This window comes from Mobula hypostoma, chromosome 1, assembly GCF_963921235.1.
Source record: "Mobula hypostoma chromosome 1, sMobHyp1.1, whole genome shotgun sequence".
NCBI lineage: Eukaryota > Metazoa > Chordata > Chondrichthyes > Myliobatiformes > Myliobatidae > Mobula > Mobula hypostoma.
The window spans coordinates 33,659,586-33,685,027 of record NC_086097.1 but is presented as its reverse complement, the minus strand read 5'-3'; the positions used below and the strand labels follow the sequence as shown (position 1 = coordinate 33,685,027).

Here is a 25,442-nt window from a genome sequence, read left to right as displayed (position 1 = left end):
ATGTCTACTATAAGCCTACTGACTCTCACAGCTATCTGGACTATTCCTCTTCTCACCCTGTCTCTTGCAAAAACGCCATCCCCTTCTCGCAATTCCTCCATCTCCGCCGCATCTGCTCTCAGGATGAGGCTTTTCATTCTAGGACGAGGGAGATGTCTTCATTTTTTAAAGAAAGGCGCTTCCCTTCCTCCACTATCAACTCTGCTCTTAAACGCATCTCCCCCATTTCACGTACATCTGCTCTCACTCCATCCTCCCACCACCCCACTAGGAATAGGGTTCCCCTGGTCCTCACCTAGCACCCCACCAGCCTCCGGGTCCAACATATTATTCTCCGTAACTTCCGCCACCTCCAACGGGATCCCACCACTAAGCACATCTTCCCATCCCCCCCTCTCTCTGCATTCCGCAGGGATCGCTCCCTACACAACTCCCTTGTCCATTTGTCCCCCCCATCCCTCCCCACTGATCTCCCTCCTGGCACTTATCCGTGTAAGCGGAACAAGTGCTACACATGCCCTTACACTTCCTCCCTTACCACCATTCAGGGCCCCAAACAGTCCTTCCAGGTGAGGCATCACTTCACCTGTGAGTCGACTGGGGTGATATACTGCGTCCGGTGCTCCCGATGTGGCCTTTTATATATTGGTGAGACCCGACGCAGACTGGGAGACCGCTTTGCTGAACATCTACGCTCTGTCCGCCAGAGAAAGCAGGATCTCCCAGTGGCCACACATTTTAATTCCGCGTCCCATTCCCATTCTGACATGTCTGTCCACGGCCTCCTCTACTGTAAAGATGAAGCCACACTCAGGTTGGAGGAACAACACCTTATATTCCGTCTGGGTAGCCTCCAACCTGATGGCATGAACATTGACTTCTCTAACTTCCGCTAGGCCCCACCTCCCCCTCGTACCCCATCTGTTACTCATTTTTGTGCACGCATTCTTTCTCTCACTCTCCTTTTTCTCCCTCTGTCCCTCTGAGTGTACCTCTTGCCCATCCTCTGGGTCACCCCCCCCCCCGTCTTTCTTCCCGGACCTCCTGTCCCATGATCCTCTCGTATCCCCTTTTGCCTATCACCTGTCCAGCTCTCGGCTCTATCCCTCCCCCTCCTGTCTTCTCCTATCATTTTGCATCTCCCCCTCCCCCTCCAGCTTTCAAATCCCTTACTCACTCTTCCTTCAGTTAGTCCTGACGAAGGGTCTCGGCCTGAAACGTCGACTGCGCCTCTTCCTATAGATGCTGCTTGGCCTGCTGCATTCACCAGCAACTTTGATGTGTGTTGCTTGAATTTCCAGCATCTGCAGAATTCCTGTTGTTTGCATTAACATCTTTGTTCTTTAGCAATGCCATTTGAAGTATTGCAAGCAGTTCTCCAAAGGCCATTTTTCTAACCAAGGACAGAGTTCAACTTGCAACATAACATCTGGTCAACTAACTGCCACTAAAGAACATTGTTTTAAATAAATAATGTCAATTCTATAGAATCATTTGATTTCCACTCAAACCCATCCTCCCTGATACTGACTTGATATCTATACCCTCAAATTGCACCAGTTCTAATAAAACAAGCACAGCCTTGCCAACCTCCCCTCTTAAACCTTCATAGCTCTGGCAACCACTTTGCAAATCTCCGTACTGCTTTCTTTCCATGGAGTGATGCTCTGTACACTGTACTTCAGCTTTGATCCACATTGTGGTTTACGTAGTTCTTGTGTGGCAAAACGATTTCAACACAACTTGAGTAACTTTCCTTCCTATTCTCCAGTCCTTTGGTTGGTATCCTCTTTCCAAGCACACTGCCTCCCATTGCTCCAATCTGAATTCCATATGACACTTCGCGTCCCTCCTGACCATATTCCTGATATCATCCTGCGCAGCACCGATGCCCCTTTCAATCCACAAACCATAGATCATTATAGTTGTAGGAGCAAAATAAAAGGCCAAACAGAATTGGTGCTTGAAATAATTGGCAATGTATTTAAAAAAAACAGGAGACGAGTCAAAGCTGATCTACCCGAGCATGAATTTGATACAGCTTTTACATTCTCAGTTAATGAGATTCCTAGTAAAACTACATTTTGAAAAGAGAGTGGTGGCTACAGAAACTCAATTAAGTAACAGACTAATTATAAATTTACTTTGGACTAAAAAGTGCATATGCCACCATATATAACCCTGAGATTTGTTTTCCTTGTGGGCATACTCAGTAAATCCAACATCCGTAACAGAATCAGTGGAAGGCCATACCCAACAGGACAGACAACCATCGTGCAAAACACAACAAACTGTGTAAATACAAAACAAAAAAAAATTATTATTACTTCATGAGAACATGAGATGAAGAGTCCTTGAAAGTGAGACTGTCAGTTGAGAGAACATCTCAATGATTGGACAAGTGAGGTGATCCTCTCTGCTTCAAGAGCCTGATGATTAAGGGGTAATTGCTGTTCCTGAAGCTGATGGTGGTGTGAGTTCTGAGGCTCCTGTACCTTCTTCCTATTGACAGCAGTGAGAAGAGAGCATGGTCTGAGTGGAGCAGGTCCCTGTTGATGGGTGCTGCTTTCCTGAGACAATGATCTGAGAGGCCATGCTCAATAGTGGGGAGGGTCCTACCCATGATGGATGGGGCCATATCCACTACTTTTTGTGGGATTTTCTGTTCAAGGACAGTGGTGTTTCCATACCAGGCTGTAATGCAGCCTGTCAGTATACTCTCCACCACACATCTACAGAAGTTTGTCAAAACCTTGGTTGTCATGCCGAATCTTTGCTAACTTCTAAAGTACAGGCCCTGCCGTGCTTTCTTCGTAACTGCACTTACATCCTGATTGCAGTATGATTATCCACAGGTCCAATGGCAAAGCCAATTTTCTAATACAGCAATTGCTGCATGTTATAACGTAATTAATGAAAGTTCTGAAACTTGATGTCGTCACTGTGCATTCCATCTCTCTCTTCTAGACCTTGTCTGTGGTTTCCCTGTTACAATTAGTACAATCCACATCCCAATATACTAATTATTAGCCCTCAATTATCTTTCCCCAACAACAAATAGGTTCATGACAGCATTCTACATTAGACTGGTACATTCCTTAGGCTAGCTCAAGACCTGCATTAATGCTATATCATGGCTGTAAACTTTCCACTGGATTCTTAACCCAAAGGCCGTGGCAATGGACAATGTGGGAAATTACCTTGATTTCTGCCAATACATGCAAGGATGACATTTGCCACAATCAAATGGCAAAGCAGAGTCAATGGTCTGAATGGTCTAAATCTGCTCCCATGTATTATGGGCAAAACAACAGTAGTAGGCTCTTGGCAGATTGAAGCCATGCCAGGTCTCTGTAATAACAATCTAACAAGTCCCACTGCCATGCTATTCCACCCCAACAGAAGAACAATGCCATATTTAAATATTTATCCAACTTCACTGACAACTGAATTGCTTCTGTCATCTTTACAGGTAATGAATTGAAGATCCTACATAGAAGAACCTCCTGCATGATTTTCATGTCTTACACCAGTGGTTCCCAAACTTTTATTGGGTTACCACACCCTCGGCTTCCAAACCACATCCCTGATTACAATGCACAGTGAAAGAAAATAGGACCTGCAAATGCAAAACAGAGGCAAATATTTGCAAAAAATATTCAGATCTATTTACAGCTACAAACACAATTTCTTTAATTACAGTAAAAACAATTTTCAATTTTAGAACATATATAAGTAGTCCAGCTATTCAGTAATTTATTGCTTTTTCACCTTTCAATGAGACAATGGGCTTGGTTCACTGATATCAGCTTCTCAGCATCAGAATGATGTCACTCAGGAGTCTCAGATACCCACGTTCAGTAATTTGCAGTGGTTTGTTGGTTCGAAAGAAGTTGTGCGACTGCACTGAAACTGTGTTCCACTAACTAAGATGCTGGAAAGGCAATAAAGAAGATCCTGACCTTTTTCCACAGTGCAGGACAGCAGTCAGATATTTCTTTCTGCAACAAAATGTCTTGATACAATTGTTTAAACCTCGACTTCAGTTCAAAATCTTTTGTAGCAAAATCAGTTCTTCCTGTTAATTCCACACTTCAGGAATGGATTTATTACATAATCTAGAATCTTGATTGAGAGAAAATCCTGAAATTCCTCTGACATGTCTATGCATCTCACCCAGGTGGGCACAGTATACTTGAAGATCAACATCTGGTATTCTTTCTTTCTCTTCCAAAGAGAGGTTTGGAAATTGGAAAAGTTCGCAATGGCCAATGTTGCACTTAAATAGGGTTAACATGGACAGAAATGTGGAGATGACCGATTTGACTTTGACATAATTCACATCGTTTCCATGCAATCGAAGATTGATTTCATTAAACTTTGCAAATAATTCTGACAAATATGCACTGTCATGACTAATATTCTTGAGTTGATTACTGAATGAAGCATTTGAGTCTTCGAAGAATTTCATCACAGTTTCAAAAAGTGTCTCAGGCAGTTCCCTTTTGAGAGCCATCTAACCTCTGTGTACAACAGCAAGCATTCAAACTGCTCATCGCTTTCCATACAAAGCTCTCAAAATAGTCAAGAATTGAGACCATGGGACTTGATTTTATTTACCACTCTGATAACGGAATTTAATGATTTGTGCAGCTGATCACTTCGGGTTTTTTTTGTGAATGGATGTTGTCTATGGATTATACAGAAAAAAACTAAGTTAGACACAGCTTCCCCCCCCCCCAAGAAAGTAACTCCACAGTGACATCCTGTCATGGGTGGTGCTCCATCTGTTGCCTAAGCAAGAATGTTGAGTAGAATGTCCTTCTCTTTGAAAAATTGCTCAACAATCCAAAATATTCACTCCCCCTTCGTATCTGTTTCTGGTCTCCTGCAAACAAACAATTCTTGGGCCATGCTTTCACCTTTTATGAAGCAAATACTCATTGCCTGGCAAAGCTGACATCCACACTCACCCCACCTTAACAGAGATAGAGTGCCCTTGTCTTCACTGACCACCCCATGAGCCTCCGTCCACCATCTTCAACAGAATCCTGCCACCAAACACATTATTACTTCCCCACCACTCTCCACAGGGATCACTCCCTCCAGGATTCCCTTGTCCATTCACCACTCCCCACTAATCCCCTCCTAGCACATATCCCTGTGAGAGACATGCTACACCTGCCCATTTATCTCCTTCCTCATCTCCATTCAGAGCCCCAAGCAATCATTCCAGGTGAGGCAACACTCCACCTGCAAATTTGCTGGGGTCATCTATTGTATCCAGTGCTCCAGGCCTCCTCTATATTGGTGAGACGCCACATAAATTGAGGGACTCCTTTGTTGGGCAGCTCTGCTCCATCTGCCAAAAGCAGAATTTACTGATGGCCAATCATTTTAATTCCTATCCCATTCCCGTTCCAACATGTTGGCCTGTGGCCTCCTCTCCTGCCACAATGAAACCATTCTCACAGTGGAGGAGCAACAACTCATATTCCATCTAGGTTGCCTTCAAAGATGGCATGAACATCGATTTCTCCTTCTGGTCATTTTTTCCCTCTGTCTTCCTCCTCCTTCTATTCCCCACTCTGGCCTCTTACCTTTTCTCCTCACCGGCCTATCACCTCCCCCTAGTGCCCCTCGTTTTTCTTTTTCTCCCATGGTCCACTCTCCTCTCCTATCAGATTCCTTCTCCAGCTCTTTTAACTTTTCCACCCACCTGGCTTCACCCATCACCTTCTAACTAATCCTCTTTCCCCTCTCCCCACCTTCTACTTTGTCATCTTCCCACTTCCTTTTGTGTCTTGATGAAGGGTCTTGGCCTGAAACGTCAACTGTTTATTAATTTCCATAGATGCTGCCTGTCTTGCTGAGTTCCTCCAGCATTTTACATGTGTTGATCACGGCCTATTAATTAAGTCCAACCTCAAGCACTGCGATCAATAAAGAGGAGAGTTATGACATTGTAGCTCAGACAAAACCTGCCTCTGCCTGAAGGTGCACATAGTGGGGTAGCTATAAATTGGTTCCACCATGGGCTAGAGATGAAGACCATTCAAAAGGGTAGATTCTGAACTTAACCCCATGAACTTAATGCCATACACTACACTCACTGGAATTGTGTCACTGCATGATCACAGTATGGAAATTGTACTAGATAACACTCTACTATGGTAGTCAATGGCAACAATACATGACCAGGCCCAGAAATAACACGATTTCTTCAGTCCAGATTTTTCATGATATGCCAATACAGAAGTGTCTCATCGTTTTTCAACAACTATAGTGTGCTTCAAGCAAAGTTTAAGAGAACAGAGGGCTAGCAAGAGATGAGGTGATTATGTGATCATTGTAATCAATTATGAGGCACTGAGGATCAAATGCTTATGTAAACCCCTGGTTCAGATTTTTACTGCTATAGAAACATAGAAAACCTACAGAACAATACAGGCCCTTCAGCCCACAATGCTGTGCCGAACACGTACTTACTTTAGAAATTACCTAGGGTTACCCACAGTCCTCTACTTTTCTAAGCTCAATGTAGCTATCCAGGAGTCTCTCAAAAGACCCTATCGTATCCGCCTCCACCACCGTCACCATCAGCCCATCTCACACACTCACCACTCTATGCGTAAAAAACTTACTCCTGATATCTCCTCTGTACCTACTTCTAAGCATCTTAAAACTATGCCCTCACATGTTAGCCATTTCAGCCCTGGGAAAAAGCCTCTGACTATCCACACAATCAATGCCTCTCATCATCTTATACACCTCTGTCAGGTCACCGCTCATCCTCTGCCGCTCCAAGGAAAAAAGGCCAAGTTCACTCAACCTATTCTGATAAGGAATGCTCCCCAATCCAGGCAACATCCTTGTAAATCTCCTCTGCACCTTTTCTATAGTTTCCACATCCTTACTCTAGTGAGGTGACCAGAACTGAGCACAGTACTCCAAGTGGGGTCTGACCAGGGTCCTATATAGCTGCAACATAACCTCTCAGCTCCTAAACAATTCCCCCCCCCCCACCGGCAAAACAAAAACCACACCTGCTACCGAGCACAATCGTGAGCCAAGCGATGGCAAAGACACAGACCTTGTAGTTACCCCAAAGACTATCGCAATTCATCCAGCATTTGGCAACCCACAGGTTCTCTCTCTCCCTAATAAGGGAGAGGGAGTATCCCCCATTTTCACAGCGAGCGGGAGACATAACAACAACCCGCTGGTTTACGATGTTAAAAAGTCTGTTTTGTTGCTTTTTACGAGCTCTGTGCCCAAAGATTGCAAAGATCTGAGGTCTTCATGCCCACCTCCAGAGCCCCGAGATCTTAGGCCTCCAAACACTAGGCCGTCTCTCAGGCCTACCCCTTGGTGTGCAGAACAACGGCCGGTCCTGAAACCCCGAGAACGGGTCCCATTCCCGCAAAGAACCGAATAGGTATTTCATTTTAGCAGTTCTGCAAGAGCAGTGCGTAGCAGTGGCAGAGGTTGTAGATGTTTGGCAGAACCTGCTTAAACTGAAGGAAGATAAATTCAGACATGGAGCAAGGGGACCTGAACCATTGAAGACAGGAGAGATAGACAGGGCAGGCACCCTCTAATAGATGGAAGGGTCACAAGGGGTGGTTGAAGCTGGAGGAGCCCAAGATAGAACAAGGAGGTCTCAAAGAGTCAGGAAACCCCCCAGATAGGTTGGCCTATGATGCACCGGGAGAACAGAGTGTTGTGTCCCCCAGTGAGATATGTCACTGCCATTTACAAATGGATTGGAGGTCCTGACGTCGTGAAATACCTTTGAAAACTGTTATTAATGATGGGTTGATAATTTTCAAAGTCTTGAGGGCATGACTATTTTTGGTGGGGGGGGAGAGAGTGTAATGCTTTGGTTAAGATTTTTACTAGTATGCTATAGGCATTATACTTTAGCAGTTTAGTAAGAGCAGATGGTTCTGCTTTTAGCATGTCTGGGTTTGAGCTAAAGGTAAGAGGCTATGTTGTTCAACATAGGAATGTTTTGTCAGCCAATCAGGAAGTTTTTCTGACAGACCCTGGTGAGGATTGAGGCCTTTTCGGCAGGAAGGTAACTAAGGGTCTGTCCCTGGTGCACAAGGTGCTTGGTGCAGACGAATAGCTTCAAAAAGGAAGAACCAATACCCCCGTGGGGAGCCCATTTGTTCAAGGTGAATTTCATGTGACATTCGGAAAGTGGTGTGTGCTTTCACACAGACTGTGGGTCCAGTGCGTGAGTTAAAGGTAACTTCAAGACGAGCTCCAACTTATGTGCACATTTGGACTGGGTTAACTGTAGATGGGCGCTTCTGATTTTTGTCCTCTTCTTTTTCCTACTAACTGTTCATTAAAGCTGATATTTGTAAATATACTTTCTTTATAATTGTATGCAGTGTACAATCTGTTATTTCTTGCCGACGGCTGACTGCATGGGGGCAGTACTTACATGGATCGGGGTTCAGGTGGTGGAGATGTCCCAGCTTTCCGGTTTTGGTGGGACCCAGGTCATACCAACCCTAGACGTACAGAGTTTGAGAAAGGTGATTTTGTCACTGCTGAGTCCAGTGGCTGTTAGCAAGTGGCTAACAAGCCCCATCTCTAGTGACACCCAGTAAAAAGGGATTTCACTTATAATAAGCAATTCACTTCTTAAATTAAGCCTGTAATCGCTCAGCTGCCCCCCTTGGTACCAAGCACCCACCCACTGCCTCCTTTGTCTTTATTGCCCCCTTAGAAACTCCCACTGCCCCCAGGGGCAATATCATCCACGTTGAGGAATTGTGGTCTTAGACCATCACATGCATCTCAGAGTCAGACTGAGAAGTTCAAGCTCAGGATTTCTATGCCTGCAATGATAGCTGGCATTGACACAGTAGATCATGCAGATTGGGGTCATGCAGAAGCTTCGGGTGTTCAGGCAGAGAAAGAATAGCTGACTTACAGTCAAGCAAAGGGAGGCGATTTGGTAGCAGACATCCCACCTCTCCTGGAAGTTCCGGGAGTCTCCTGCAAATTGAAGGTGCTACCTCCCTGAAATGAGTTTCTGCAGGGTGGGATGTCTGTGGTGGTATGGTGATCAAGGAGCACATCCTTCTCTTAATTGGTAATCTGCTCTCACGATGGGCAATAGCAATGGTCAGTAACTCCCCAAAAAAATATAATCAGAGCCAAGGTGCCTCAAAGCTTTGTAGAAGGCAAAAGAGCAAATAAAAATAATGAAGGATTTAATACCTAGTGAAATAGGCAGGGATTTATAGCCAGGTACAATTCTTCTGTTGCACGTTACTTCCCCTTCTCCAACCTTTTTATTGTGGCTTCTTCCCCTTTCCCTTTCAGTCCTGATGAAGGATCACGGCCTGAAATATCGACTGTTCATTCATTTCCACAGTTGCTGCCTGTCCGCAAGCATTTTGTGGTTTCTGTGTTTATGGCTTTTCACTTCCCTCACGCCAGGATCAAGTATGTCACCGACCAGCTGCAGAACACTCGATGTGGAAAGTGAGCAGCCGAGGTCCTAACCCACTCTCAGCACTGGCAATGAGACATTTCAAATGAATTTCATGCAGATGTTGGTGGGGGGTGGGGGGGGAATGTCAGGGCCTCAAGGTAGAAATGAATGGATTTCTCTGGGTGCCCCATGCAAGTGTAGAGGGAGGATAGTGCAGCTGAGGATGTGGCTGAAAATATTGTTGAGAAGAATTATGAGTGTTTCTGGAGAAGGTGGAAACCACACCAGCCAAACTAGTTACATCCTAGATAGGTCTGGAATCAGCAACCTCGGAGGGATAGTTTCTGAGTGGACTTGGAGGATTTAAACTTGTTTTGCAGGGGATCTAGAGTTAGAGCATCTGTTCAAAAGGGACAAAACAGGCGATGCAAACTAATGAATAAGTGTTTGAAGGTAAAGGAGCAGAAAAGAAAAGTTTATAAAATAAACGAGTTCCACAGCACTGACTGCATCAAGGTTCAATGAAATAAACATATAGTTAAATTATTAGGATATTACTCAGCATCTTGTATGCATAGCTCCACCAACATTTTGTTTCAGCTCTCAGCCCGCTTTCAAAGTTTACTTAAAAATCCTTTAGGTCTTTCACCATGAACTAGAACATAAAGTCTGCTAAGTTCTTCGGAAACCATACAAACCGCCTTACTAACCATTTTAATGTTGGCTTACTTACAGCCAAATGTGTTCCCGGTGTAGGTCGGGCTACATGCCTCTAAAATTGATTTACTTTCATGCAGCTGTTTCCTGTCAGACTTTAGCAAAAAGTAAATCACACCTGTGTTATAAAACGGTAAGTTCTGACAGAACGCCTACTCGTTCTTTTCATTCTGTTAGACAATTACATGAATGATGAACACAACCAATATACACTCCCACCAAAACATCAGTGATTCCCAGCAATCAATGTTTATGGCAAGAGTAAAGAAACAGCGGTAATGTTAAACACTAGAAGGTCTGCAGATGCATCACACACACAAAATGCTGAAGAACTCAGCAAGTCAGACAGAACCTATGGAAATGAATAAACAGTCGCTGTTACAGGCCAAGACCATTTTTCAAAACTGGACAGGAAGGGGCAAGACTCCAGATTAAAACAATGGGTGGGGGGGGGGTCTGAAGGGAAAGGAGGAAAGCTAGAAGGTGATTGGTGAAACCAGGTGGGTAGGAAAGAGGAAGGGCTGGTAGAGGAAGGAATCTGATATGAGAGGAGAGTGGACCATAGGAGAAAGGGAAGGGGATTCAGAAGGAGGTGACAGGCAGGTAAGAAGAGGCAAGAGGAGGAGGAAGGGGGAGAGAAATTATTTTTTTTAAAACCAGAAGGAGAAATTGATATTCATGCTATCAGGTTGGAGGCTACCCAGACAGAATACAAGGTGTTGCTCCTCCACCCTGAGGGTGGCCTCATCTTGCCACGAGGCCATGGACCAACACGTCGGAACGGGAATGCAAATTGGAAATAAAATGTTTGGCCACCAGGAAGTTCCGCTTTTGGTGGATGAGTAGAGGTGCTCAATGCAGAGGTTGCCCAATTTACCTCAGGTCTCACCAATGTGGAGGAGGCCCCATCCAAAGCACCGGACACAATAGACAACCCAAACAAATTCACAGGTAAAGAGTGACATATTTAATGTTATCAATTCAAGTTATTGATCGTTCCAACAGAGCTGAAGGGCTATTGACCCGAATCATTCAACCTGCTTAGTGAGGGGGTAAGAGAGTGAAGAAATGAGTAAGAGATGCAGAACACTGTAGTTGTAGGAAATGTGAAATTAAAAATTCATCAAATCAGATAGAATCAGTGGAGCGAGAAAGAAAAAAAGTTAAAGCTATAGGTGGACGACAGGAGACAAAGTACATTTGGTTCCAGAGAAATGAAGGCTTTGGTGACTTTAACTTTTCACATATTGACTGAGGCTCCAATACTGTAAAAGGGCTAGATGGGAAAGAGTTTGTTAAATGTGTTCAGGAAAATTTCCTCAATCAGTACATAGAAGTCCTAACTAGATATTTTATTAGGGGATGACACTGCACAGGTGACAGAAGTTTGTATACAGGGAACATTTTGCATCTAGTGATCATAATGCCATTAGTTTCAAGTTAATTATGGAAAAGGATAAGTTTGGTCCTTGGGTTGAGATTCAAATTGGACAAAGGTCAATTTTCATGGGATCGGAAAGGATCTCATAAATGTGGATTGGAACAGGCTACTTTCTGGCAAAGGGAAACCCAGTAGTATGAATGGCAGTGATGCTTCACTACCAGATGAACTCAACGCCTTCTATGCACGCTTTGAAAGGGAGAATACAACTACAGCTATGAAGATCCCTGCTGCACCTGATGACCCTCTGATCTCTGTCTCAGAGGCCGATGTTAGGTTGTCTTTAAAGAAAGTGAACCCTCGCAAGGCAGAAGGTCCCGATGGAGTAGCTGGTACGGCTCTGAAAACTTGTGCCAACCAACTGGCTGGCGTATTCAACAACATTTTCAACCTCTCACTGCTATGGGCAGAAGTTCCCACTTGCTTCAAAAAGGCAACAATTATACCAGTGACCAAGAAGAATAATGTGAACTGCCTTAATAACTATCACCCGGTAGCACTCACATCAACAGTGATGAAATGCTTTGAGAGGTTGGTTATGACTAGACTGAACTCCTGCCTCAGCAAGGACTTGGACCCATTGCAATTTGCCTATCATCACAATAGGTCAATAGCAGATGCAATCTCCATGGCTCTTCACACGGCTTTAGACCACCTGGACAACACAAACACCTATGTCAGGATGCTGTTCATCGACTATAGCTCAGCATTTAATACCATCATTCCCACAATCCTGATTGAGAAGTTGCAGAACCTGGGCCTCTGTACCTCCCTCTGCAATTGGATCCTCGACTACCTAACTGGAAGATCACAATCTGTGCAGATTGGTGATAACATATCCTCTTCGCTGACAATCAACACTGGCACACCTCAGGGGTGTGTGTTTAGCCCACTGCTCTATTCTCTATATATACATGACTGTGTGGCTAAGCATAGCTCAAATACCATCTATAAATTTGCTGATGATATAACCATTGTTGGTAGAATCTCAGGTGGTGACGAGAGGGTGTACAGGAGTGAGATATACCAATTAGTGGAATAGTGCTGCAGCAACAACCTGGCACTCAACGTCAGTAAGACAAAAGAGCTGATTGTGGACTTCAGGAAGGGTAAGACGAAGCAACACATACCAATCCTCATAGAGGGATCAGAAGTGAAGAGAGTGAGCAGCTTCAAGTTCCTGGGTGTTAAGATCTCTGAGGATCTAACCCGGTCCCAACACATTGATGTAGTCATAAAGGCAGCAAGACAGCAGCTATACTTTATTAGGAGTTTGAAGAGATTTGGCATGTCAACAATTACACTCAAAAACTTCTATAGTTGTACCGTGGAGAGCATTCTGACAGGCTGCATCACTGTCTGGTATGGAGGGGCTACTGCACAGGACCGAAAGAAACTGCAGAAGGTTGTAAATCTAGTCAGCTCCATTTTGGGCACTAGCCTACAAAGTACCCAGGGTATCTTTAGGGAGCGATGTCTCAGAAAGGTAGCGTCCATTATTAAGGACCTCTAGCACCCATGGCATGCCCGTTTCTCACTGTTACCATCAGGTAGGAGATACAGAAGCCTGAAGGCACACACTCAGTGATTCAGGAACAGCTTCTTCCCCTCTGCCATCCAATTCCTGAATGAACTTTGAAAACTTTGGACACTACCTCACTTTTTTAATACAGGTGTCCCTCGCTTTTCGAACATCCACTTTACGAAACCTCACTGTTACGAAAGACCTACATCAGTTCCCTGTTTTCGCTAACAGGTGTTTTCACTGTTACGAAAAAAGGCAGCGGGCGAGAAAAAGCAGCGCGTGATAAAAGGCAGCGCGCCTGAGCAGCCGCTCTCCCCCGGATTCGGAACTGCATTCTTGCCAGCATAAACACGTGCTTGTGAGCAGCCGTTTGCAAGATGAGTTCTAAGGTATCGGAAAAGCCTGAAAGAGTTCGTAAGGGTGTTACACTTAGCGTAAAACTAGACATAATTAAGCATTTCAATTGTGGTGAATGAAGTAAGGACAAAGTGAGTTTGGCTTGTGGAAGTTGACGAAGATGATGTTGAAGAGGTTTTAGCAACCCATGCCCGAGAACTGATAGATGAAGAGCTGATGCAATTGGAAGAGGAAAGGATAACAATCGAAACCGAATGCAGTAGCGAACGGACCGAAAGTGAAGTCGTCCAGGAACTGAACGTGATGCAACTGCGTGAGATTTTCACTGCAATGATAAAGTACGACTTTAATTTTGAAAGGGTACGTCGATTTAGGGCATATTTGCAGGATGGTTTGAGTACTTACAAAGAACTGTATGATAGAAAAATGCGTGAGGCTAGCTGTCAAGCAAGCCTTCAGCTGATGACGAACCTTGATCTTCGACATTGAGGAACGCAGACATAGAAGAAGATGACCTGTCTGCCCTGATCGATAATGAGATAACACCCGAGTGTCCCACCACCCTAACCCCTGGGCCACGGACAGATACCAATTCGCGGAGAATGCAGCGGTAGCCGGGACGCACCCAGCATATCTTTAAGAAAAGAGCCAAAATAAACAAGCTAATTACTTAGGTGCCGCCCAACATGTAAATGTCGGCCCAGATCAGAGGCGACGCATCGCCTCTGATCTGGGCTGACATTTACATACTGGGCGGCACTTAATTAATTAGCTTGTTTATTTCGGCTTTTTTCTTAAAGATGTGTTGGGTGCATCCCAGCTATCGCTGTACCCCTGCATGCTTCGCGGATTGGTATTGGTTCGCGGCCCAGAGGGTGGGGGCCACAGCACCACACCAATCTCCAACGACTCAGCCTAACACACCAGCACCAGTGTGCTCGGTGCTGTCCCGATTCCGGTAAGTGATACTACACTGTACATACATTTCTACTTTATATCGGCTGTGTATTTTTACGTGTTATTTGGTATGATTTGGCAGCTTCATAGCTTAACGGTTACTGGAGAGTGCTTGAGCCGTGATTTTGCCGAGAGCGCTTGCGTGAGATTTTCGCTACAGAGAACAGTGCAGGCAATGATTGTAGATAAGTATTTCTACTTTATATAGGCTGTGTATTTATCATATCATTCCTGTTTTTACTATATGTTACTGTTATTTTAGGTTTTGTGTGTTATTTGGTATGATTTGGTAGGTTATTTTTGGGTCTGTGAACGCTCACAAAATTTTCCCATATAAATAAATGGTAATTGCTTCTTCGCCTTACGACCTTCCGGCTTACGAACTGTTTCATAGGAACGCTCTACCTTCGGATGGGGGGGAAACCAAACCTGTCTACAGTATTTCTGTTTTTGCACATTTTTAAATAATCCATTAAATACATGTAATTTACTTGTTTATTTATGTTTTTATTTATTATTACTATTTTTTTTCTGTCTCTGCTAGATTATGTATTGCATTGAACTGCTGCTGCTAAGGTAACAAACTTCATGTCACATGCCGGTGATAATAAACTTGATTCCGATTGGTAAGTGGGAGGATTCAAAAGTGAAATTTTGAGAGTGTGGAGTTCATATGTTCCTGTCAAAATAAAAGGCAAGGATAACAGGTTAAGGGAACCTTAGTTTTCAAGCGATATTGAGACCCCGGTTAACAAAAAGGAGGTACATAATAGGTATAGACAGGTAGGAGAAAATGAGGCACTTGAGGAGTACAAGAAATGCAAGAGAACAATCGAGAGGAAATCAAGAGAGCTGAAAGACACAAGGTTGCTCCAGCAGATAAAGTGAAGGAAAATAATAAGGATTTCTACAGATATACATGTTCTGACCAAAAGGATATCAAGGGAAAAAATTAGTCCTCTGGAAGAGCAGAGTGGTAATCTATGCATGGAGCCGAAAGAGATGGGGGAAATCTTAACTGGATTTTTTGTATCTGTGTCTACTTGGTAAATGGACACAGAGTCTACAGAAGTCAGGCAAGGAGGCAAGGCAGCAGCAAGGTCATTGACAGTATACAAATTACAGAGGAGGAGGTGTTTGTTGTCTGGAGGCAAATTGGAGTGTATAAATCCCCAGGACCTGATAAGGTGTTCCCTCAGACCCTTTGGGAGGCTATTGCAGAAATTTCAGGGACCCTAGCAGAGATATTTAAAACATTCTTAGCCATGGATGAGATGCCAGAGGATTGGAGGATAGCTAATGTTGTTCTGTTGTTTAAGAAAGGGTCTAAAAATAAGACACAAAAGTATAGGCTAGAGAGCCTAACATCAGTCGTGGGAAAGTCATTGTAAGGTATTCTAAACGGAACAGATATCTAAGTATTTGGATAGACAGGCACTAATTAGAGATCAACATGGCTTTGTGTGTGGTAAATCATGTCTAACCAATCTTAAACAGTTCTTCCTCGGAAGTTACCAGCAAAGTTGTTGAAGACAAAGCAATGGATATTGTTTACATGGACTTTAGCAAGTCATTTGACAAAGTTCCACATGGGGGTGGGGGGGGGTAATGGCCAAGAAGGTTCAGTCACTTGGCATTCAATATGAGCTGGTAAATTGGATTTGACATTGGCTCTGTGGAAGTGCTTGTAGATGGTTACCTCGGACTGGAGGTCGGTGAGAAGTGGTGTGGTGTAGGGATCAGTGCTAATTATCATCTATAATCAGTGATCTGGACAATAATGCGGTAAAATGTATCAACAAATTTATGGATGACACCAAGATTAGGGGCATAGTGGACAGTGAGGAAGCTCTCAGCAGGATCTGGATCGGCTGGAAAAGTGGGCTGAAAAATGGCAGATGAAGTTTGATGCAGATAAGTGTGAGATGTTGCACTTTGGGAGGATCAAACAGGGTAATAGGGTACTGAGGACTACAGTAAAAGAGGGATCTGGGAATACAAATCCATAATTCCTTGTAAGTGGTGTCATAGGTAGATAGGGTTATAAAGGAAGTTTTTGCCACATTGGCCTTCATAAATCAATGTATTGAGTACAGGAGTTGGAATGTTATGTTGAAATTGATGAGGCCTAATTTCAGAATCAGGTTTATTATCACCAGCATGGGTCATGAAATTTGACAACTTAGCAATAGTTCAATGATAATGCAGAAAGAAAAAGTAAACAAGTAAAGCAATTACAGTAAGAATATATGTATATCAAATATATTAAAAAGCATGCAAAAACAGAAATAATATAAAAGTGTGAGGTAGTGTTCATGGGTTCAGTGTCCATTTAGGAATTGAATGGCAGAGAGGAAGAAGCTGTTCCTGAGTTTTAGAGTATTGTGTCCAGTTTTGGTCGCCTAACTACAGGGACAATTTAAATAAGATTGAAAGAGTACAAGAACGATGCCGGGCCTTAAGGACCTCAGTTAAAGGGAAAGGTTGAACAGGTTTGTTGGGCTCGTGGCCAAGTGGTTAAGGCATTCGTCTAGTGATCTGAAGGTCGCTAGTTCAAACCTCAGCTGTGGCAGCGTGTTTGTCTCCTTGAGCAAGGCACTTAACCACACATTGCTCCAGTGTCTGTGCGAGGAGAGGCGCCCCACACAGACTTCCAATCTGCGCCTTGTAAGGCATGAAAATGCCCAACACAGGCCTCTCATGGTCTGAGTCGACGTTCCCTCCCTCCCCTCCCCATTGAACAGGTTAGCTCTTTATTCCCTGGAACACAGAGGATAGAGGTGAGTTTTGATAGAGGTATACAAAGTTATGAGTGGTATAGATAGGGTAAATGCATTTTTCCACTGAGGTTGGGTGGGACAACTAGAGGTCATGGGTTAAGGGTGAAAGGCGAAATGTTTAAGGGGAACATGAGGGAGAAATTTCTTCACTCAGAGTGTGGTAAGTGGAAGTGGTGAATACGCGATCAATTTCAACATACATGAGAAATTCAGAAAGGTACATTGATGGGAGGGGTATGGAGGGCTATGGTCCGGGTGCAGGTCGATGGGACTAGGCAGAATAATGGTCTGACAAGGACTAGGCGAGTCAAAGAGCCTGCTTCTGTGCTGTAGTGTTCTATGACTGTATAAAATAGCAGGAATAGGAGTTCAACAGGAAGATCAATTAAAAAATAAAAATATAGTATGTACAGGTAGAATTTGTGAGATAATTCTAAATGAATACTTTGCATTCACCTTCACAAGTCAGCAGGGCCATGTACTGTAGTTAAGGAGAGAAAGTAGGAGTTTGACATGATAGGGGAGGGGGGAGAAGGACGTTGACAGAGACAGAGACAAGCATTTTACCGTGGCAAGGGAATACCTGATAATGGTAGGACACAGAGAAATGCAGATGGAACACGCAATGCATGTTTTCAAATCCCTGAATGAAAGAGAGCAAATAATTAAGAGAAATACTTGCCATTTTAGCTGAAGCATAAACTAAAAGGGCTGAGAAGTCATGCTAGACCTGTGTAAAACACTGGTGAAGCTACAATTAGAATATTGTTTACCATATACCAGAAAAGATAGAAACAAGAATATTGCGAATATGACAAAAACTAGAGAAAATGTTCATTAAAGATTTTCTTTTATATCAGAAGAAATATGGGGTCCACGTCCAGAGATCCCTCAGAGTTGGAATGCAAATTGATTAGGTGGTAAGAAGGTGTATGGTGTGTTGGCCTTCATTAGTCCGGGGGGGTGGGAATCAGAGATTAGGGTAGGAGGACAAGGGCATGAAGCTATGTGTTCTGAGTTGGTGAGAAAGGATAGGCAGGGGGCAAAACATAAATGTAGCCAGTTAGAGGGGTTGAAATGTGTCTATTTCAATGCTAGGAGTATTAGGAATAAAGGGGGATGAACTTAGAGCATGGATCAGTACGTGGAACTGCAATGTTGTGGCCGTTACTGAAACTTGGCTGGAGGAAGAGCAGGATTGGCTGATGCAGGTAACAGGGTTTAGGTGTTTAGAACAGTGGGGGGGGGGGAAGTAGCATTACTGGTCAGGGATAGTATCATGGCTATGGAAAGGGAGGACGCTGCAGAGAGAGCGTCCACTGAGTCGGTGTGGGTGGAAGTCAGAAATAGGAAGGGATCAATCACTGTGCTGGGAGTAGGCTATAGGCCCCCAAAAGCCCTTGGGACACCGAGGAGCAGATAAGCAGGCAGATTTTAGAATGGTGCAGGAAATACAGGGTTGTAGTTATGGGTGATTTCAACTTCCCTCATATTGACTGGAACCTCCTGACTGCAAGGGGGATAGATGGGGCTGAATTTGTCAGGTGCATTCAAGAAGGATTCCTGACACAGTCTGTGGGCCAGCTGATGAGAGGAGAGGCCATACTGGATCTAGTTCTGGGTAATGAACCTGGTCAGGTGGCAGACCTCTTGGTGGGGGAGCATTTTAGCGAGAGTGACCACAACTCCCTTAGCTTCAGCATCGCTATGGAAAAGGATAAAAACAGACAAAATGGGAAAGTGCTTAACTGGGGAAGGGCTAACTATGAAGGGTTGAGGCAGGAACTAGCGAGAGTAAATTCGAAACAGATGTTCAAGGGTGAAAGCACAGAAGTAATGTTGAAGAAGTTTAGGGACCACTTGGGCTGGGTTCAGGATAGGTTTGTCCCACTGAGACAAGGAAAAAATGGTAGGAAAAGGGAACTGTGGCTGACGAAACACAAGAGGCAACTTGTCAAGAGGAAGAAGGAAGGATAAGTTAGACATAAAAAGCAGGAAGGGCTCATGAGAAATATAGAGTAGCCAGGAAGGAGCTTAAGAAAGGACTTAGGAGAGCTCGAAGGGACATGAGAAGGCCTTGACATGTAAGATTAAGGAGAACCCCAAAGTGTTCTATGCGTATGTGAAGAACAGAAGGATGACAAGAATGAATGTGGGGCCGCTAAAGGACAAAGAAGGCAACATGTGCCTGGAGGCGGAGGAGGTTGGGGAGGTCCTAAATGAATACTTTGCTTCATTATTCACAAGTGAAAAGCACCTTGATCAGGGTGAGGTCGAAATAGAACAGGCCCATGTGCTGGACAATGTGGAGATTAAAGAAGAAGTAGTGTTGGATCTTCTTAAAAACATCAAGATTGATAAGTCCCCAGGGCTAGACATGATATACCCCAGGTTGTTGTGGGAAGTGAGAGAAGAGATTGCTGGAGCAGTAGCTATGATCTTTGAATCCTCTTTGGCTGCAGGGGAGGTGCCGGAGGATTGGAGAATGGCAAATGTAGTTCCCTTGTTTAAAAAATGGTAATAGGGAGAATCCTGGGAACTATGGACCGTTAAGTCTTACATCAGTGGTCTGCAAACCATTGGAAAGGATTCTTAAGGATAGGATCTACGAGCATTTGCAGAAGTACAACCTACTCAAGGTTATCAACATGGCTTTGTGAAGGGAAGGTCGTGCCTCACAAGCCTAATTGAGTTTTTGAAGAGGTAACAAAAGAAATTTATGAGGGTAGGGCTGTAGATGCGGTCCACATGGATTTTAGCAAGGCATTTGACAAGGTCCCCCACAACAGACTCATCCAGAAACTCATGATGCATGGGATCAGTGGAACCTTGGCTGCTTGGATAAAAGATTGGCTTACAGGAAGAAAGCAGAGGGTAGTAGTGGAAGGAAAGTATTCTGCCTGGAGGTCAGTAACTAGTGGAGTGTCACAAGGATCTGTCCTGGGACCCCTGCTCTTTGTGATTTTAATAAATGACCTGGATGAAGAGGCAGAAGGACGGGTGAGTAAGTCTGCGGATGACACGAAGATTGGAGGAGTTGTGGATGGAGCTATAGGTTGTCAAAGGTTACAAGAGGATATAGACAGGACGCAGAGTTGAGCAGAAAAGTGGCAGATGGAGTTCAATCCAGAATAGTGTGAGGTGATGCATTTTGGAAGGACAAACCAGAAGGCTAAGGTTAATGGTCGGTTACTTAAGAGTGTGCATGAACAGAGGGACCTTGGGATTCAAATCCATACATTCCTCAAGGTCACTGCACAGGTTGATAGGATAGTTAAGAAGGCCTATGAGATGCTAGGCTTCACTAATAGGGGGATTGAGTTCAAGAGCAGAGAGGACATGTTGCAACTCTACAAATCTCTGGTGAGACCACACTTAGAATATTGTGTTCAGTGCTGGTCACCTCATTATAGGAAGGATGTGGAAGCTATGGAGAGGGTGCAGAGGAGATTTACCAGGATGTTGCCTGGATTGGAAAACAAGTCTTATGAGGCAAGGTTAGCAGAGCTGGGACTTTTCTCTTTGGAGCGTAGAAGGACGAGAGGGGACTTGGTAGAGGTCCACAAGATTATGAAAGGCATAGATAGGGTGAATAGCCAGTACCTGTTTCGCAGGGCACGAATAGCAAACACCAGAGGGCATGTGTACAAAGTTAAGGGAGGGAAGTTTAGGGGAGACATCAGGGGTAAGTTTTTTTTGTTATAAACACAGAGGGTTGTGGGTGCCTGGAATGACTTGCCAGGGATGGTAGTGGAGGCTAAAATATTAGGGGCATTTAAGAGCCTCTTGGACAGGCACATGGATGAAAGAAAGAGGGTAACGGGGTAGTGTGGGTTTAGTACTTTTTTTAAGGAATATATGGGCTGGCACAACATCGAGGGCTGAAGGGCCTGTACTGTGCTGTAGTATTCTAGTGTCTTCTAGACTGAGGTCAACAGCTGCAAGATAATATTGCAGCTCTACAAGATTGGCTAGACCACACTTGGAGCATTGTGTTCAGTTGTTATTGCCTTATTATAGGAAGGATGTGAAAGCTTTAGAAAGAGGGGGGATAGGGGATTTACCACATGAATGAAAGAAAAATGGGAGGTGCAGCTATTTGAGAGGAAAGGGTTAGATTAATCTTGAAATAGGTTAAAGAGTCAGCACAAAATTGCAGGCTGACGGGCCTGTACTGTACTCAGTTTTCTATGTAAACTGAAGGGAGAGTTACAGCATATATAAACTTGTAAAGGAGCCAAAGCTAAACAGAACAGTCAGTCACTAGAAGTGAAACAAGAAGAAAAAAAATTAAGAGGATCGAGGAGCTTCCCCTTTACCCGGTTTCTACACCTCCCTCTCTCACCAACCTCACAAAGAGGGTGGTAGGATCCTACAAGTCACAACATCGAAGGGTAGCTGAGAAAGAGCCCTACACCATGTTAAAAAATAACTTGAATATACAAATGAAGAGCTGCAACCTACAAGGCTGAGGAGGAGGATTAAGGTAGGTTGCTTTATCCGTCAACACCAATATGATGTCCAACCAGCTGCCAACTTGGATTTGTTTCAGTTACGAGTTCTGAAGTAGCTTTATGTGAATTATCAACCCACTACCCTTCAGGGTCCACTGTGTATTTCCACCATTCGTGCCCTTTAGCTCAAAGTGCAGTTCCACCACCAAGCCTCTTAGGAGTATGACAACAGACCAAGTTATCAGAAGATTGATGCCGATAGGAGAGAGACAAATGGGGGAAACATTCAAAATGCTAATAAGAGAGAGACGAGAGAGATTAACGAAAAGAGACACTGTTCCGAGTATTGTTTAGACCGGTTGCTTTGAACCTGAACTGTTTGAAGTTTGATGGACAGGCGATACCCCAGCAGGGGGATAAAAGGAACAGGTTCACTAAGGCAAGACACACCACGACACGATGAGGTAACGAGACCCTGGAAGTGCGGTGCCGCCCCACAAGTTGGTGAGAGTTTTGGTGGTCTGGTCGCGGGACCAACCATAGACGCACAGGGTGAAAAGGTACGATCGGCGGGAACCTGGTGTGTGTGTGTCCGCCCTTGCCTGGGTGCCGGGTTCACCGCAGAAGAACGATCGTATCCGGAACAGAGGGGTCACAGTTGGTGACCTCAGAAGACATTACAAAGGGCTCGCCCGAAAGCTAACTGCGAGGAATATCAAATGTCTGTTGAATCCGATTTGAATATCATCATTCGCTCGCTCTCTCTCTCTCCCCAACGGCACAACAGCGATTACTGCGAACTGAACTAAACTCTGTGTCACTTGAGACTGATCATTTTACCCCTAGACTGCGATAGAGCTTGATTGATCCTATTATCCTAGTTCTGTGTACATGCGTGTTTTATCATTGCTAACCCGTTGCATTTATATCCTTACGTTTAGAGTACTGTGTTACTTATTTCTTTAATAAAACTTTCTTAGTTCCAGTAATCCAGACTCCAACTAAGTGGTCCATTTCTGCTGGTTTGGCAACCCAGTTAAGGGGTACGTAACAGGAGAATTGGGTCCAGAGAGTTAACAAATCAGCCATAATGAAATGGCAGAGACTCAATGGGCCAAATGGTCTAATTCTGCTCCCATTGCCTTAAATCCAATGCCCTCTCTCAATTGCAGGGAGTTGAAAACATGCATTGCAAGTTCCCTTTGAATTTCTGTGTCCTTTCCCTAGCCACAGTGAAACACTTGATGGTTCATCTCTCTCTCGCTCTCTCTCCCTCCCTCCTCATCATGTCGACCTCATCGGAATCAGGTTTAATATCACCGGCATGTGACGTAAAATTTGTTTCCTTAACTACTATGTCCCCATGGTCCTGCTCATGGAATGCAACAATCATGTTGCATTCTTTCTAAAGGAGAGTGCTGTAAGGGAGGCACTGGTAGCAAACCCAAATGCAAGACCCAAATGCACTGAAGTTCTAGAAAAAGGACTAGGTTCCTGGACGTGGCTTGGACAGGATGAGAGACCCTGGACAGGACGAGGGAATTCCAGCACCGGGCTGGGCGAGGAATCTTCAGCACAGGATGTGGTTCTCGAACCAGGTTTGGCTCAGCTCTTGGACTCAGCTTGGTTAGGTTCTTGGGTATGGAGCCAGGACTCCTCCTTGGAGTGCAGGGCCGGGACTCTTCCTAGGACGCAGGGCCGGGACGCTTTCTAGGACGCAGGGGCAGGATGACTGCCAAGGATTTGGATGGGGTCGATCCAGCACAGGACAAGGAATCTCCAGCCAGGCAAGGACACGAAGCTCAGACTTGGACAGGGCTGGAACAAGGTGCCTGAACTTGGTCTTGGAACACAGAGCCTTGGATTTGAGCACAAGAACAGGGAACACAGAGTCAGGACCCCTCCTTGGGAAGCACAGGACACAGGGCCGGGACTTGTACACTGAACACGGAGACACAAAGAGACAGTTTCAAACGATAGATAGTTCCTTCTCTTGGCGTGCCAAGGCTCCGGTCTCAGTCTGGTGGTTGAACTTGACGAGGTTGCAGGCAAAGGTTTCAGAAGGAAGCGGAAGGGAAGGGAAGGGAAGAGTCCAGCAGGGAATCCTTGGTTTGAGAGGTATTTATGTGCCATCCCACAACAAGAACCAGGTACCTCAATTAAGGCACCCAACAGAACAAGGGAGAAAACAGGAAAACCCGGAACAAGGATCGATGGACCAGACCGTGAGCTGGAATACAGATTTCACGGACCGGACCATGACAGAGAGCCCTGATATGCAAACTGTAACAGAAGTTAAAGTATCAGCCAAAGGATGGCGAATTTGAGGAATTTGTTGCCACGGGCGGCAGTGGAGGCCAAGTCATTGGGTGTATATAAGGCAGAGATTGATAGGTATCTGAGTAGCCAGGGCATCAAAGGTTATGGTGAGAAGGCAGGAGAGTGGGACTAAATGGGAGAATGGTAAAATGGCGGAGCAGACTCGATGGGCCGAATGGCCGATGTCTGCTCCTTTGTCTTATGGTCTTATTATTTTGGAAGGCGTAAGCATTTTTAAGCACCTGCCTTGCAGAACAGGGAAACAGCAACCATTGTTGCTGTATGGGTACATCAAACTCGCCTGAACAAAAATGAAATGACAACCAAATAATCTGATTTTAGTAATGCTGATTGCGAAATAAATCTTGGTCAAGACGTCTGCGAACCCTCTTGCTCTTCTGGTACGTCTTTAAACATCTGTGAGCTCACAAAACTCATTCTAAAAGACGTTTGCTTTAACGCAGCGTAATAACGTGAACTTTTTGTGTGTCTGGATATTTGAACCCAAGTCTCCAATTAGTCACAAGCGCCCATTACAAAATACAAATTTCGTCATTGAGGTTCATTTTAACATCTGACTTTACGTGATTGGAAAACTGATCGTCAGGTTAATAATTTGTACCTTTCTATTTCCGTTGATTACCTATTGCATTCGAAAGATGTTAATAAGCTCTTGTCCCTTTTACTAACAAAACAACTCGACTCGTTCCACACCAAATAGCTTCCATTTGTAATACTGTGCAGTACTAAATATTATCAAACGTTGGAATCGCCTTAATTTAAAAGGCGGAGTGAGCGATCGCTTGCTTTTACCTTTCCGCGTCTCCTTTCCTTCACCACCCAGGTCTCCTGCGCTCGCACTGATTGCTTGTCGGCGCAGACTCCGTTTATGCTCCAGTGAAAGAGGAAATTGCCATTGATTGACGCTTGCAATCTCCATTTAAACCCTCCCAACAGGTCCCAGTTGCCGGCATCTCCCAATCATGTGTTGGCTCCATCGTATTTAACAAAATACATGATTATCATGTTATCAGTTAACACCACTCCAGCTATAGCGACAAGTTATCACGAGTGCAGGAATTAAATTTCACCATCACGGTGGCTGCTGAGAATAAACATTACGGGGATTTAACAAGATCAGCTATTATTGTCGCGAGTAGGAAAATAGGCGGGACAGCTGCGGTCAGGAAGACGTGAAATCGCTGGAAACGATCGCAGCGCCGTCGAGAATCAATATTATAATTTAAGAACTTCGGGAACCATTTTCGGGGGAAAACTTTTTTAAAAAAACTTGTGTGGGAAAAGCTGAACGCATCAATACAGTTTGATTAATACCTTATTTTCAAAAGGGATAAATAGGATTGAATTTATTTCAACCCCGAATATAACGAGGAGATCAAAGGGAGCTGGAATGGGAGATAAATACACTTTGTAC

The 25,442-nt window shown here is 44.4% G+C and overlaps 1 protein-coding gene across 3 annotated transcripts in view; it reads right to left on the bottom strand.

The window, feature by feature from the left end:
- The window catches only part of lgmn (legumain), a 68,653-nt gene extending 43,678 nt beyond the window's left edge, over window positions 1-24,975 (bottom strand). Inside the window, exon 1 of one of the 3 annotated variants that reach the window (XM_063046113.1) lies at window positions 24,821-24,975. The gene's annotated coding sequence lies outside the window, so the exon portion shown is untranslated. Of the gene's footprint in view, window positions 1-8,455; window positions 8,476-24,820 lie in introns of those variants that run through there. The other 2 variants (XM_063046133.1, XM_063046134.1) reach the window with 2 other exon arrangements.
- Window positions 24,976-25,442: the final 467 nt, after the last annotated feature.